Here is a 15632-nt window from a genome sequence, read left to right on the forward strand (position 1 = left end):
CCCATAGTGCAAGAAACAAAAGAATCAATAAATGGGATAGATTCAACCTAAAAAACTTTTTCTCAGTAAACAAAATCAATAATTTGAAAAGGGAGCCTACACGGTGGAAGAAAGTCTTTTCCATACACACTTCAGACAGAGCACTAATCTCCAAAGTTTATAAAGAACTTAAAAAAACTTCACTCCAAAAATACAAAGAACCCAATCAATAAATGGGCTAAGGAACTAGGCAGACACTTCCAAGAAAAAGATATACAGATGATCAACAAATACATGAAATAGTGCTCATCGTCTCTAGTAATTAGAGAAATGCAAATTAAAACTTCCTAAAATTTCATCTAACTTCAATTAGAATGGCTATTATCAAGAACACAAGGAATAATAAGTGTTGATGTGGATGTAGGGAAAAAGGCACACTCATACATTGCTGGTGGAGTTGCAAATTGGTGTAGCCACTCTGGAAAGCAGTATGGAGATTCCTCAGAAAACTTGGAATGGACCCACCATTTGACCCAGCTATCATACTCCTGGGTTTATGCCCAAAGAACTTAAAATCAGCATACTGCAGTGATGCAGCCACATCAGTGTTCATAGCTGCTCAATTCACAATAGCTAAATGATGGAACCAACTAAGATGCCCTTCAATTGATGAATGGATAAATAAACTGTGGTATATATACATAATGGAATATTACTCAGCCATAAAGAAGAATACAATTATGGCATTTGCTGGGTAATGGATGAAGTTGGAAAATATCATGCTAAGTAAAATAGGCCAAGCCCAAAAAACCAAAGGCCAAATGTTTTCTCTGATAAGTGGATGGCAATACATAATGGGGGGTGGGAGGTGAAGGGTGGGAGAAAAGAATGAAGGAACTTTGGATGGTGTACAGGAAAATGGGGTGGAGGAAGGAAAAATAGTAGAATGAGACAGTCAGTATTATCCTATGTATATTTATAATGACATAAATGGTGTGAATCTATATCGTGTACAACCATAGAAATGAAAAGTTGTACCCCATATGTATACAATGAGTCAAAATGCAGTCTGTAAAAATAAAAAATTTTTAAATAAAAAAATTATATGTACCTTTTTGTATATATATGAGTTTAGGGAATTAAATTTATAGAAGTGGAATTGCTAGGTGAAAAGAACAGGACACATTAACACTGGATTGGTATTGCTATATTGTCCTCCAGAGAACTTGTATCAGTATATGATCCTCCCTGGTTGCCCTCCCCATTTATTAGTACAACACATTATCAGGTATTTTCATCTTGATGTGTCCAACTGGTATAGTTTTAATTTGTATATCTTTCATTCAAATTGTTAGCACTTTTAAATATGATTAAAAGCCATTTGCATTTACTGTTCTTTAAATAAACTCAGTATTTAAAAAAAAAAAAAAAAAAAAAAGAAAGAAAGAAAGAAAAGAAAGTGGTTCTGGTCCCAGGCATAACTGGTCAAGAATTAGGAATGTGAAACTTAAAAATTCTCCTGTTCTTGCTGAATTTGGGCTTGATTTTACTTAGAACCACCTCACCTTCAGGTCCCTAAGTTTAGCTGACTTTTGCTTAACCTTATTTTAACCTTTAGGATTTTGACCACCCTCAATTTGTCCATTCATTCATTCATCTCTATGGGTTTCCTGGGAGACGTGAGACACCATGCTGTGCACTGCGGATGATACGGTGAACTAAACAGACACAGTCTCTCCTGTGACAATAATTAATGAGATTTAACTGTGCTGTTAATAGAGATAAGGGGGGGGCTTGAAAAATAAACAATCAAAAATTGAGAAAAGCAAAAAAGCAATTCTAACACACTGTGGTAAGAGCTATAATAAGCAATTACGATTACAAAGTGCTACCGGCATATGCCACAGAAACACACAGACATTGGGGCATGCAGGACATGCCCCAGGGGACATGACATCCCGCTCAGACTATGCACTAGTCTACTAAAGCTGCCACAACGAAGTACCACAGACTGGGTGACTTAAACAGCAGAAACTTACTTTCTGACAATTCTGGAGGCTGGCAGCCAGAGATCAAGGTGTTGCAGGGTTGGTTTCTTCCGCAGCCTCTCCTTGGCTCGTCACCCGTCTATCCCCTGTGTCTTGGCATGGTCTCCCCCTGTGTATGGGTGCCCTGATTCCCTCTTCTTATGTGGACATCAGTCCTGTTGGATTAAGGTCCACCCTAATGGTCTCATTTCAATTTAATTGCCTCTTTAAAAATCCTGCCTCCAAATACTGTCACATCCTGAGGCACTCGGAGCGAGGACTTTGGGGGACACAATTCAGCCAGTAATAGACCTGAAGTTAAGGAAGCACCCAACAGGCAAATGGAAGCACAGGGAAGTGTCTCCAGCATAAGCAAGAGGCAAGAGGAAAGACTCCCAGAAGAACTTGACAGGAGCCAAATCAGAAGGGGTTTGTGGCTGCATTAAAGAGTGAGAACTGTATCCCAAGGATAATGGAAAGCTATTGAAGCATTTTAATTTGCTTTTTAGAAGGAATATTTGGCTGTTGTGTGAAGAATGAATTGGGGAGGGGTGTGGCTGAAGGGGGAGACCAGGAGAAGCTCTTGTTTTTATTCAAGGGAGAGAGAACTCTAGCCTGAACCAAAAAACATGCAGGACAGACCGAAAGAAGGGGATGGAGCTACTTTTTCAATATCTCATCTAAAGAAGATGGAAAGGCTTTACCAGTTTCCAGAATTTCTTTCCCAGTGATGACTGTGTCTAGTTGCTTATTGCTCTGCACTATCCCTAACTTGACACCTTTGGGGGAGGAAGTGCTTAATTTTTTAAGGTTATATAATAGCCTTTAACACAAAGTAAATTGTTCCACTTCCTGTTACACACCACACATGAAAGTCAAATGAGACCAACCTGGTATTTACAAAAAAGTAAATATTTACTTATTTTCTTTAGCTTCCGCTGACTTTTTTTTTTTTTTTTAATACCATTGGTTTGGGTACATGAATGTTGCCCAATTATCTGCCCAATTATTCCAGAAATGGTTCTGAAACCTTCTCCATCTCAATTTCCTCATTTTGTGAAAATATAATGGCACTATAACTTATGATCAAAATTACCTTGAAAAATCAAATAAAATATAAACATATAAATACTGCAAAAAAAAAAAAAAAAGACGGGGATGGAGCTGATGTAACTGACAAGAGCTGGTGATGACTAGAGGGAAGAGTGGAGAATGTGTGACTTAGGACGTGGAAGGAGGACAATAAGAAGTGTGGGGAGATGAGGAGTCCTTCAGAAGAAGACCCTGCAACAGAGAGAGTGCCAACATGGCCTCTAAAGAGCACATTTCCTATTAAAGAAGGAAAAAGTACTTAGATTTTAAGCTGGTTTTGTTATAAGGAGACATTGTTTATCTCATCAATTTCAAAATTTCAAATTAATTCAAAATTTCAAATACATTCCTCGATCCTATCTTACTCCATTTTTCTTTGCATTTCTAGATCCTTCAGGATGTACTGAGGATACAAAATGTGAGAATGGCTGCTGCAGTTTCAAAGTATCTAGAAATGAAAATATGACTACTGTCAATTTCTGCAAATATATATATAAGCCACAATATGTACATTTTATGAATCAATATGTACATTTTTCACATAATTTTCACAACTCTAGATATTTTTATTTCCATTTTACAGACCAGGAAACCAGTGCTGTGAAAGGTGAAATAACTTGCCCAGGGTTACATGGTCACACAGAACCTTGAACTCAGCCATCTTCAACTCCAAAACGCGTGCTATTAACTACTGTGCTATTCACCTGCAGCGAGCCCTTTCTTGAGAAGAGTGATGGATTTAAATCTATCACATAAAAGTTCTCTTTCTCTATGAGTGTACTGAGGATTAAAGCCAGGGCCTCGTGAATGCTAAACACAGGCTCTTCTTGCTTTTTCACATCTCTTTTACTCAAAAAACAACTAAGTTTCCTTCGGAAAGACATCCAACAATCTTGAGATCCATTTTTTAATACAATGCAATAATGCCCTGGAGTTGTGCAACCTAGCAGCCCTGTAACTGAACTGGCTTGGATCATACTACCTGGCTGTAGGCTTAAATTCACAATAGTAGACGGGTTACCAACACCTCCCTTAAGGATGACTAGATGGAACTGCCAAAGCATCTACACCAGCCCGTGGCCAGCATGCAGAGAGCCTGGAGTCCAGATGTTCATCAGAGAACATAGCCTTGAACTCCTGGCTGCCCAGTGTGTTTCCTTTATTTTGTATTTTTAAGAAAAGACCATTTAAACGTAGGTAAGTCCAGTTTTCAGTCTTTTAATTAACAAGCACTGTGAACCTCAACCGATTCTGTTTCTTCAACTGTAAAATGGAAAACTTGACCTTGACATGTTCCCCCAGTGGCCTTCCAAGGACTCCAGAAGTCTAAATGGGGTAGCTGTCACTTTCTCCCGTATGGAAGCCGTGAGGTCTAATGAGACAAACATCATTACTCTGTGTACATGTTTGATTACACAAACGTGACTCCAAATCGTGTACAGCTAAAGAAATGAAAAGTTGTAGCCGATTTGTGTACAATGAATTTAAAAAACAAAAAAAGAAAGTTGCGAGGTCTAGGAACTTGCTCATATATTGTTTGAGCAGCTGTTGTGTTTGATAATTTAGGAGATACAATACAACATGCTTGATAAGCTAGCAGATATGATAGTTCACAGCTAAGACAACAGCCTCTGCCAAGGAGGAGATTGCAATCAGATCATGAGCAGATAAACACAAAGCATACATGTAACATGAGTACCAGGACTAGGTAGTGCAAACCAAGAGCCGAGGGGAACCAGAAAAGGCTCTGTGTGGTATGATTTTTGAAAGCAGGACTAGAGGTAGATTGATGGAGAGAAAGAAGAGTGACATTCCTGTTGAGGGGCATTGTATGAGCAAGGGGATGGAAGTAAAAGCGAATCTGAGGGGACGACCCTTAAATACTTGAGTGCTATTCTTAGAATTTAGAATGGATTTGATAGATGGCAGGAAGTTCCCAAGATATAAGGCAACATCTTTTTTTTTTTTTTAAGTGTATGAGAATGAGTTTGGCTTTCAGGAGGAACTAGAAAGATGGGGCCCAGCTCAGAGGCATGAGCAATAAGCCAGTCAGGGGGTGATGAGGGAATGATACCTGTGACAACAGCAAAGAAGGGTGAATTCAAAAGGTCTTGTGAAATCTCAACTGCTGGCAAGTTTGAGCAATTCCTGGCAATATTGCCCCTGGGTTTCTGTGAGATTGATTTCAAGTTGGAGGCTTCCAGCTTCTCAGAAGTGTTATGCCAAGACTTCCTTTATTCCTTGCAATGAAAGGTCTGAGTTGTTAATACTCTATGCCAGTCTTTAGAAGGCCTTCTATAGCAATGCAATATTTCCAAAGAACAATGGATACGAAATGAGAGAAGTTATAAAATTTAATTCTGTCTTCACTCCTCCCCAGGTGGTTGGGTCAGTGTAGAGCCAAAGGAAGATCAGAAGGTTAAAATGGAAACAACACAGAAGGTAATAGCACTCTATAGGTTGTGGAGAAATATTGATCAACTTGCATCTTTAAGAATGTATTTTATTTTCTTTTAATTGACATATAATAATTGTACATATTTATGGGGGCTAGCTTGGCTTTTGATTGACAAAAGTGATGGTCCTGTTGCCACTGTCTGTCCCCTGTTGACTACACAGCTCCACCTGCCTACAGAATCCTCAGCTAGGATTGGGAGCAGGGCATTGGGCTAGGACAAACACTTCAGTGACCAGCACACTAATGGTAAGTATGTGCTGGATGTACCACAGCATAAACCCAGAATCGACCCTCATCTGCCGCAGCACGAATAGAACATATTGCCAACATCTGCTTCAGCACTTGCCATGGACTTCTTTCATATGTCAAAATTGACTCTTTGTAGAAATGGCTTCCACCTCTCAATAGACTGGTCTTCCAGGTTTCTACTTTCTCACCTCTCTGCTGCCTCTATAAGCTTAGGACACGAACATTTCAAGCTACTGGGCTTCCAAATTTAATGCACATAAGAATCACCAAGAGGAGGCTTTTTGTTTTGTTGTTTTTTTTTTTTTTTTTTTTTTTTTTGAAATTCTGATTCTAGAGCCTACTCTTCAGAAATCATAATTTAATAAACCTGGGATGGGGTTCAGGACTGTTCACTGAACTAGAGTCCCAGATAATTCTGGTGTAGGTGGTCCCCAGACCACATTAGCAGAGCACTTCTAAGTTCACCCAGCAACATAATTGATCCATGTCAAAGCCACACTCATAAATGAACATTTATCAAGAAGCCTTGATAAATGAGGGCATGAGGGCGCACACCTGTAATCCCAGTGACTCGGGAGGCTGAGCCAGGAGAATCGCAAGTTCAAAGGCAGCCTCAGCAAAAGTCAGGTGCTCAGCAACTCAGTGAGAACCTGTCTAACTAAAATACAAAATAGGGTTGGGGATGTGGCTCAGTGGTTGAGTGCTTCTGAGTTCAATCCCTGGTACCCACCCTCACAACCACCCAAAAAAAAAAAAAAAAAAAAAAAGCAGCCTTGAGAGATTTTGCCCTATGTTCACACATAGTGTTTGGCCCATTCCTCCTATGGCTTAAGCTGACACAAAACCATGCTGGGCGGTGCCTATGACACACTGTGTGTGTCTGGCAGAATTTTCTTCTTAGGAACAGGAGCAACAATGTTGCATAATATTACTTGACTCCACCCTGGCTTTTTTTATTAGTCATAAAAATTGACTCTGTCAGTTTCTGTATTGTCAGGTTGCTTGATGAGTATCCTGACTGGGTGGACTCCTTCCAACCTCCCTTGAAGAGCAAAAACACAACTCAGTTCACAGACCAGTCTACTGAGCTGTCTGAATGGCTCCTGAGCTCATAGAAGCACCTCTGCCTTATTTTCAGAGTGCCCCAAAGCCAGTGGCATTGTTAATACCACAGGTTCCTTTGTCCTGTGGAGAGGAGAAGGAAAATAATTGCTGCTACACTCATGCCAACTAAATAACAAACAGAGATTCTCCAAAGGTTATTAAGGTAGTAGTTTTGCTGTGGGAATGTCATAGTAAACTTCATGTGTATCCAAGGAGGTTTGGGCAAGAGGGTGTTTTAAAAGGCAAAATGGAGAGGATTATATAAGTTATTTTGAAACAATAATCCTTGGCTATAAGGATCAATAACAAGGGTGGTGTCAGTCAGGGTTAGACAAGCAGTTGTTGGGCAGACCTCCCTGCAGAAGTATTTCTGGGTGAGGTTGCAGTGGCCTTTGTGCAAGGTTGTGGTTCTGGCAAAGTCTTTGGTGAATAATTCTTTTTATTGGGCATAGGCACAAGATCCCTTCCTTCATAGCCTCATAGCTTTGTGTATTTCTTTGTTTAGGGTTTGCCAAGAGTGACTTCATTTTGATTCTTACAGCTTTCATACTTTAAAGGAAGAAAAGTTATGGGTCATTGGCATTTTTACTCTTGAAAAATGTGTTTGATACCTTACTTCTACATATTTCCCAACTACTTTTCCATTCCCTTCCCTTCTGGAACCCATCCATTGTCTGGGACACAGCCCCAAGACTTCTTGGCTTTAACTGTCAGCCTTATTTTTGGTCTCAGCACCTTTGCTTATGTCTCACTGAATTTAGCCAAGTCTCACACCTTAAAAGCAGTTGTGAGTTAAATGACCTCCTGACCTCCTGACATCGTCATCCCAGCCTTCCTCCCGCTAGTACATCTCCACCCCAAACTCACTGCAAGGTCCTAACCTCTAGCTTACAGAGACTCTTTTTTAATTATTATTATAATTTTTTTAGTCATAAATGGACACAATACCTTTATTTTATTTATTTATTTTTCTGTGGTGCTGAGGATCAAACCCAGTGCCTCACACATGCTAGGCAATCGCTGTACCACATGAGCTATGACCCCAGCCCCACAGAGACTCTTAACTCACTTTGGGGGAGTTCTTTGGAGTCTCACCCCCTGCCCATTACTGGCAACCCTAACGAAAACCAGAGCCCTTTGCAGTCAGAAAATTTTTTTTCTTTGTCTTGCCTTGACTACGATCTTTGCTATTTTCTACAATGGAAAGGTTTTTCTTGCAGTTTCAAGAATTTCCCATGGTCAAAAAAGTCAAAAGACTGTCCAAGAAATTCCAAGTGACTAAATGCCATGAACTCATTAAGATGTGGTTGGTTAAGAGATATAAGTTCATGGGTAGATTATATTTTAAGAAAAATAACTATGAGCTCAGTGAAGGAGAATCTTTTAACAAGATTTAATGTACCTACCAATTTCTAAATTGTACGTTTGAATAGGGTAATCAAGAGAAAATGTAATAAATAGAAATATCTGGGAATAATTGAATATATTTTTTGTTAAACTTTCAAATCTCCTCAGAACTTCTCTAGAACTCTTTAATCCAACATTGTTTTCCCACATTATAAAACTACCTCCTCCCTTGTTCAACAACTTCTAAGTTGACATATTTGCCAACTTTAGAATGTGGAAATGAATACAGGCGGCTCCTTGGAGCATGTGAAAGTAGAATTAGATGTGGTTTAACAAAGTCAGAACAAGTTTTTGAATCAAGGAAACACCTACTGTACATGAAAAAAAAAGGTGAAGTGATCACCTACTCAGAGCAATTACTACAGACTTGCTTCCCAGATCACATTCACTCACCTCATGCCAGATTCTCACCGTTGTGTTTCTTCACTGCAAAGCACTCACTCCAGCCACAATGTGAATATCCATGAGATTTTCCATTCATGCCATGTTGTGAAAGACTTGCAGATTCTTTCCTAAGCATCACTGTTAATAGATGAGCTTGGTGACACCTGAGGGAAGTGGGGAAGATAGAAATCTGACAGCCTTGCAACTCTGTCTTCAGCAGTCCCCAAATCTACACCCGGGTACAAGCCTGGAATTTAATGCCTTCACTCATAAAAGAACTGTATCCACAACGGCGATGTTATTCTCGGGTGCCAGGGAAGGACGAACGTAGCAACTATATGAAATTTTCTTCCACATGCCTTATTCTGGGTCTAGGTTTCCCGAAATTTGCTTCTTTTCCCCCCTTTCTCTTGGCTTATCAGGCCCTGGCAGGGGAAAGAGAAGAGACTTAATGGTACCCAGACCTACACTTACACAGTTAATTTTTAACAGAAGTATTGATAAAATTCAATGTGAAAGAATATATTTTGTTTTGCTTTGCATTTTTCAGTAATGTTGGAGCAACTAGTTATCTATAAGGAAAAGAAAAAAAAAAAACACTTGAGACTCCACTAGTCCCACATGACAGCATACACACCATACAGAAATAAATTCAAGATAGGTCATGTATTTAAATGTAAAGGGAAGGCAATTTCATGTTTTTGTATGTGTGGGTGTGTACATGTGTATGTGTGGTACTGGGGATTGAACCTGGGGACTCAAACATGCTAGGTAAGCACTTTACTACTGAGCTAATGCCCAAGTTGGCAAGTATCTTTAAAACATGTCCTAGGCACTAATCATGAAGGAAAAAGTGGACTTCATCAAAATAGATATTTTCTTTTTTTAAATTTTTTCATTTTATTTGTTCTAATTAGTTGTACATGACAGTAGAATGCATTTATACATTTTGATAGATCATACATAGAGTGTAATCTCTCATTTTTCTGATTACACATATTGCAGGATCACATCAGTCATGCAGTCATACATGAAGATGAGGTAGTAATGTCTGTTTTACTCTACTATCATTCCTTCTCCCATTCCCCTTCCCCTCCCTTCACTCCCCTCTATCTAATATAAAGTAACTCTATTCTTCCCTATCCACCTGCTCTTTATTGTGAATTAATTTCCACATATCAGAGAAAATATTTGACCTTTGGTTTTTGGGGTTTAGCTTATTTCATTTAGTATGATATTCTCTAACTCCAAAATTAGATATTTTCCCTCATTGAAAAATCCATTACAAAAGTGAAAAGGCAAGCCACAAGCCTGAAAGAAAACATTATATACACACGCTGTGTTAGTCAGCTTTTTGTCACTGTGATAAAATGCCTGAGATAATCAACTTAAAAGGAGGAAAGGTTTGTTTTGGTTTATGGTTTCAGGGATTATGGTCATTTGGCCCTGCTGCTTTCAGCCTATGGCACAGTACTTCATGGTGGAAGCACGTGGTGAAGGAGGATGTTCACCTCATGGGAGCCAGGAAACAAAGAGAAGAGAAGGTGCCAGGGTCCCAAAATCCCCTTCAAGAGCATTCCCCCAATAACCTAACTTCCTTCCACTAGGCCCTGCCTCCTAATGGTTCCACTTCTCCTAGTTGCACTGTGGGGTGAATACCAAGTCTTCAACACATGTGCTTTTGGGAGAACATTCAAGATCTAAACTGTAGCACACACACACATACACACACACACAAAGAAGAACTAATACCTAGAATACATACAGAACTTTTCAATAGTACAGTCACCCCTCGGTATCATCAAGAAATTGGTTCCAGGATCCCTCAGGATGCCAAAATCTGCTGGTGCTTATATAAGATTTTGTAGTATTCACATATGACTTTGGCAACCTAAGCATACCCTTCCACACACTTTAAATCATTTCTGGATTTCTGATAATGCCTAATATGATGCAAATGCTATGTAAATAGTTTTACACTGTATTGTTTATGGAATAAGGACCCCAAAATGTTTACTATAGAAGAATTTTTTTTCCTGAATATTTTTCAGTCTGTGGTTGGTTTAATCTGTGGAGAAGGAACCTGTGGATATGAGGGGCTGACTGCACAGAAAAAGAAGGAAGCAGGCCAAAGACTTGAATGGTCATTCTGTAAAAGAAAAGATCCAAATAGTCAATGAACACATGAAAGGTGCTGAAAATTATTACTCATCAGTGGCAAAGCATCTGGCTCACATTTGCAAAGCCCTGGGTTTGACCTCCAGTTCCAAAAAAAAAAAACAGACTGACAATACCAAGTGTTGAGAAGGATGAACAACACAAATCAGTATTTGTTAATGCAGTTAAAAATGGTACAGTCAAAAAAAAAAAATGGTACAGTCACATTGGGTTGACAGTTTCTAATTGTTAGCACAAAATGACCAAGCCAGTGCAGACTTCACGGATCAGCACAGCCTTAATTCAGCAGTGGAGCCATGCCTCTGGTGGACCCACTTTCCTGATGGAAAATGAGTCACTGGCCAAAAGGGGGAGTCTGCTTTTCTATGTTGTACTGAGAGGTGACTTAATTATTGACAGAGTATGTCAGGGCACTCAGGAAACAGGTTTGTGAAAATTTGAAACTTGTTTTTACCACGCAATATTTTTTCTTGGAGAAGAGTGGAGGGTCTGGGGTCAGTGTTCAGTGCTTATCTCTTTCCCTCCCAGGTCCCATTGTACTGTCACTGGGAAAGGATTTATTTGAGGAAGGATCAACGCTTTGGCTTCCTCCCAGAGACTGCCATTCTAGGCTTGATGGATGTTTCCTTCTCAGGGACTGTCTTGTCACTAGATTATGTTTGCTTCCTTTCTAGGGATTGTCCCTTCACTAGGAAAGAATCAATGTTCTCAGTGTGGTGCCCTCTTCCTCAGTCCCTCTTCCACACCATTTTGGGGTCTGTCGTTTTCCATATCTTACACTAATAAAGTTAAACATGCACCTTTTCTATATACCAGAGTTTCCACTGCTGGGTATACACCAAAGAGAAATGATTTCATAGCAGGTTTATTCAAAATTGCCAAAAAATGGAAATAACCCAAATGCCCATCAGTAGGAGATTGACAAAACATATTATGTTCCTACCCAGGAACACTACACAGCATTTAAAAAAACACACACATTGTGATAAATCCCAATGAGGATGAATCAAAATGGTTATGCTAAGCATCAGAAAGTACCTACATGAGAGTATAATTCCACTTACACAACGCTTTAAAGTAGAGAAAATTAGTGGTTGAGTAGATCGTTGTGACTGGGAAGTGTTCTGAAGCATCTTCCTGGGATGTGGGAAATACACTACAACTTATTACATGGTGTAAACAGCTGCCAAAACTTAGGCACATAGCATTGACCTTATACTCTGCATTTTCACACGCGTAAATTATGCTTCAAAATTTGAGAAAGGAACACAAATTCTCATGCCGAATCCTGAAACCTTTGTAACCCAAACAGGAACTAGGAACTACCTGGCACAGAGATCTAGGTAGGCTACCTTCCCCAGCTTAGGGAAGGAAATCCTATATGTGAGCCACCACAGTTTGGCTGAGTTCTGAGGGTTCGATCTCTTGGTTCCCTTGTCTTCACTCTGGTTTGCTCCATGTCATTTCAGGCATGAACCTCAGGGCCAATCTTAACCCCACTCAAAAAAGAAAAAAATAATCTCCTCAAGCAGTTAGCATGTTCAGTCAACTCCCCGGGCCTGGAGTCATAGGGTCTTCCAGTGTACCCACTGGCCCTCCTGCCACCCACCTAGTGGCACTGTCTCTCCTTCCTCTGAATGCAGAACAAAACATTTTGTTCAAGGTGAGAAGCCAGCCTACCCAACTCACAAGGTTTCATTTTCTACCATGAAGAGATAATAAGAAAATTATTTTGTAAGAATAGAGTGCCTTCTGTAGGAATTCAGGGACATCCAATGTCTCTGCCCTCCCCACAAGCCATTCCACTCTGGTTTTAAAGCAAAGCCCCTTTGGCTGACTACTATTTCTCCTTTCCCCATTTCTTACCCTTTTCCTCCAGCCCTAGGGAGCTCTTTAAAGTCCCTGAGGGCAATTTGAAAACCACTGCACTAAGCTTATGCAAAGAAGAAAGATATAACAAAAAAAAAATTGGGGAGTAGAGGGTCGAGCTCAGCAGTAGAGTACTTGAGTAGCATGGGTTCTATCCCCAGTACAAGGAAGGAAGGAAAGAAGGAGGAAATTTCTCTAAAATGCAAACAGATACCTACCATATAACCCAGCCACTCCACTCTCAGATATTTATCCAAGAAATAAAATCACATAAAGGCTTGTCTGGTGAACAGTCGGTCATATATCTGTTCAATAAAATACTATTCAACAAAATAAAGGAATGAATTATGAATACACACAACAACATGGATGAATCTTAAAATTATTATGTCCAGTAAAAGAAGCCATAAAAAAAGAGGACAAAGAGTATGATTCCATTTATATAAGATGGACAGAGTGACAGAAAGTAGATTAGCATTTGCTAAGGGATAGGGAGTGTGGAGAGGTATTCGTGGGGATTTATAAAAGCACATGGAGAAATTTTAGTAAGGACTGTGGTATTATAAATGTGTAAATACACACGTACACATACACATATCAAAAGTTATCAAATTAAACATTTTAAATAGGCACAATTTGTTGTGTCAATCATACCTCAATAAACTGCTAAATTTTTGAAAACTGTTTAAAGAGAAACAGTTCATCTTTCTTCAAGCCCAGCTCTACCACCTCCTCTCTCAAGTATTTTCCCCAACTCATGCTATTTCTCGTGATAACTGTAGGCACTTTTCATGTGTTCAGCTTCCTCTGTGAACTGTAAGATCCTTCTGAACATGGAGGGGAAACAAGCAACAGCAGCGTGTTTACTCAGTGATGACATTTCCTGCATAAGACAGGTCCCTTGTGGGTTAAGTGGGCTTGGAGAGCTGGCCTAGAAGTCCCCACATGGATGGCATTTCAGAAATGCCAATTCTGTACAGCTGACCTACAAGCAAATTTGACTCACCAGTTAAGAACAACTTGCTTTTAATATATTCATCAGTTCCTTTTGAAAGTTAGAGCCAGCAGAGCTGAGATCATTGTCTTACCTCAGAATTCCCCAGCAGGATCCTACCTATGGGACAATGGTCACCACTTACTGGTCTGTTAATTCTCAGATGTGCTTATGTTGATTCACTGGAACTTCCCACCAAGCTCACATGAATCTGCTCATGGGAGCAGCGGCTCAGGGCTCTGCTCAGGAAGTGCCCAACCTCTAGTGCTGGTTGATTGACAAAGGGGTTGTTTGAGTCCAGTGGGAGTCTATTTATGATCAAAAATCAATCCAGAAGGACAGTTGCCCTTCTGCCCCACAGTACACACACAAAACCAGACTTTTCTCTTAGCCACATCCTGAGGTTGTGGTTCATCACCTATTGTCCTCTGGACAGACCTGAGAGTACCACATGAGATAAATACAGAACAGGGAGTCAGCTGAACTGGACTTCAGCCCAGCCTTGTCACTGATTATATGTGAACTTGAGCAAAACTCTTCATCCCTCTCTTGGCTTCAGAATCCTCATCTGGGGAAAAAAAAAAAAAAAAAAAAAAAAAAAAAGCTGGGGCAGGGTTTAGTCTAAATCAATGGGTTTACTTTTTGAAAATTGAGGAACTGCTAACTGCTTAACTTATTTTTATATAGAACCACAGTTTATCAGACAAATAAGAGCTACTCCAGTTAAAGTAGATTATTAGGCGCTAGAGCCTCATTTCTCTGTGTCATCTGCTCTATCACCATCCTCTCCCAGGGGCCCCTTGAGACACATAACTCCCACTTTCTATATTAGAAAATGATTCTGTTGGATAGACCATAATCCATTCCAGATGGAGAGCTTGAGTGGGCGCCTTCATCCAATCAATACCTACTGAGCATTTACCAAAGTGCTAGAACATTGTGTCAGACATCAGGGTAACAATGGTGGGGGGCGGGGAGCCAGGACTCCTTCCCCACACACATTTACAGTCCAATGTAGAAGACAGACAAGTAAATAGGCAGTTATTTATTCATTCCATAGATACTTACTGATTGTCTGCTATCTGTCAAGTGCTGTTCTAGGTTCTAGGCCCTGGGCTCTGAGAATATAACAGTTACCAGGCAACAAAGAATATAAAAATAACTGAAATGATAGCACAGCTTGTGAATAGTGTCACTAACTAAAAAGATGACCTAATAAATAGGTGGACCTGCTTAGCATGTGATATTTCTGCTGGGCTATGATGGATAAAAAGAATCTAGAGCCTGGAAGCTGCCCCTTCTTGGGGGAGTCATGGGGGCAGCAAAATGGCAGCTGCCAGCAGGGTCATTCAGGTAGTCAAGCCACATACTCCATTAGTAAGATTCCCTGACACAAGAGACGATCCTGATGAACTAACTCAGTGTAACAGAAGCTTTGAGATCAGCGGGGCTGCCCTCTCTCTCACCTGTAATTTCATTGCATTCTAAGGGGAGTAAATCACCAGATTTACTCAGGGTCCACCAGACACTGCAGAAACATTACCTCAGAAATACAGAAGGAAACCTGTTATCTCAAGAAGAAATGAAATTTATCCAACATGGAGGTCTAGATTAATCATTGTGGCTACTGTTTGTCATCAGACAAAAGAATTGTCTTTACAATAAAGGACTTCCAAGACAAATCAAACAATTGTACATTAACCTTAACAAATATTCTGGGGGGAAAAAAAAGCCCAGCACTGGGGTGTACGCCTATAATCCCAGCAGTTCAGGAGGCTGAGACAGGAGGATGGTGAGTTCAAAGCCAGCCTCAGCAAAAGCAAGGTGCCAAGCAACTCAGTGAGACCCTGTCTCTAAATAAAATATAAAACACGTCTGGGAATGCATCTCA

At 40.0% G+C, this 15632-nt stretch overlaps 1 pseudogene across 1 annotated transcript; it reads left to right on the forward strand.

Annotated features, from left to right (window-relative positions):
* The first annotated feature begins 11116 nt into the window (after positions 1-11116).
* Positions 11117-15417, forward strand: LOC306670400 (alpha-ketoglutarate dehydrogenase component 4-like; annotated as a pseudogene). The gene is made up of 2 exons: positions 11117-11278; positions 15023-15417. The product of its transcript is annotated as an alpha-ketoglutarate dehydrogenase component 4-like (transcript).
* Positions 15418-15632: the final 215 nt, after the last annotated feature.

This window comes from Sciurus vulgaris (genome assembly GCF_902686455.1).
Source record: "Sciurus vulgaris genome assembly, chromosome: 10".
NCBI lineage: Eukaryota > Metazoa > Chordata > Mammalia > Rodentia > Sciuridae > Sciurus > Sciurus vulgaris.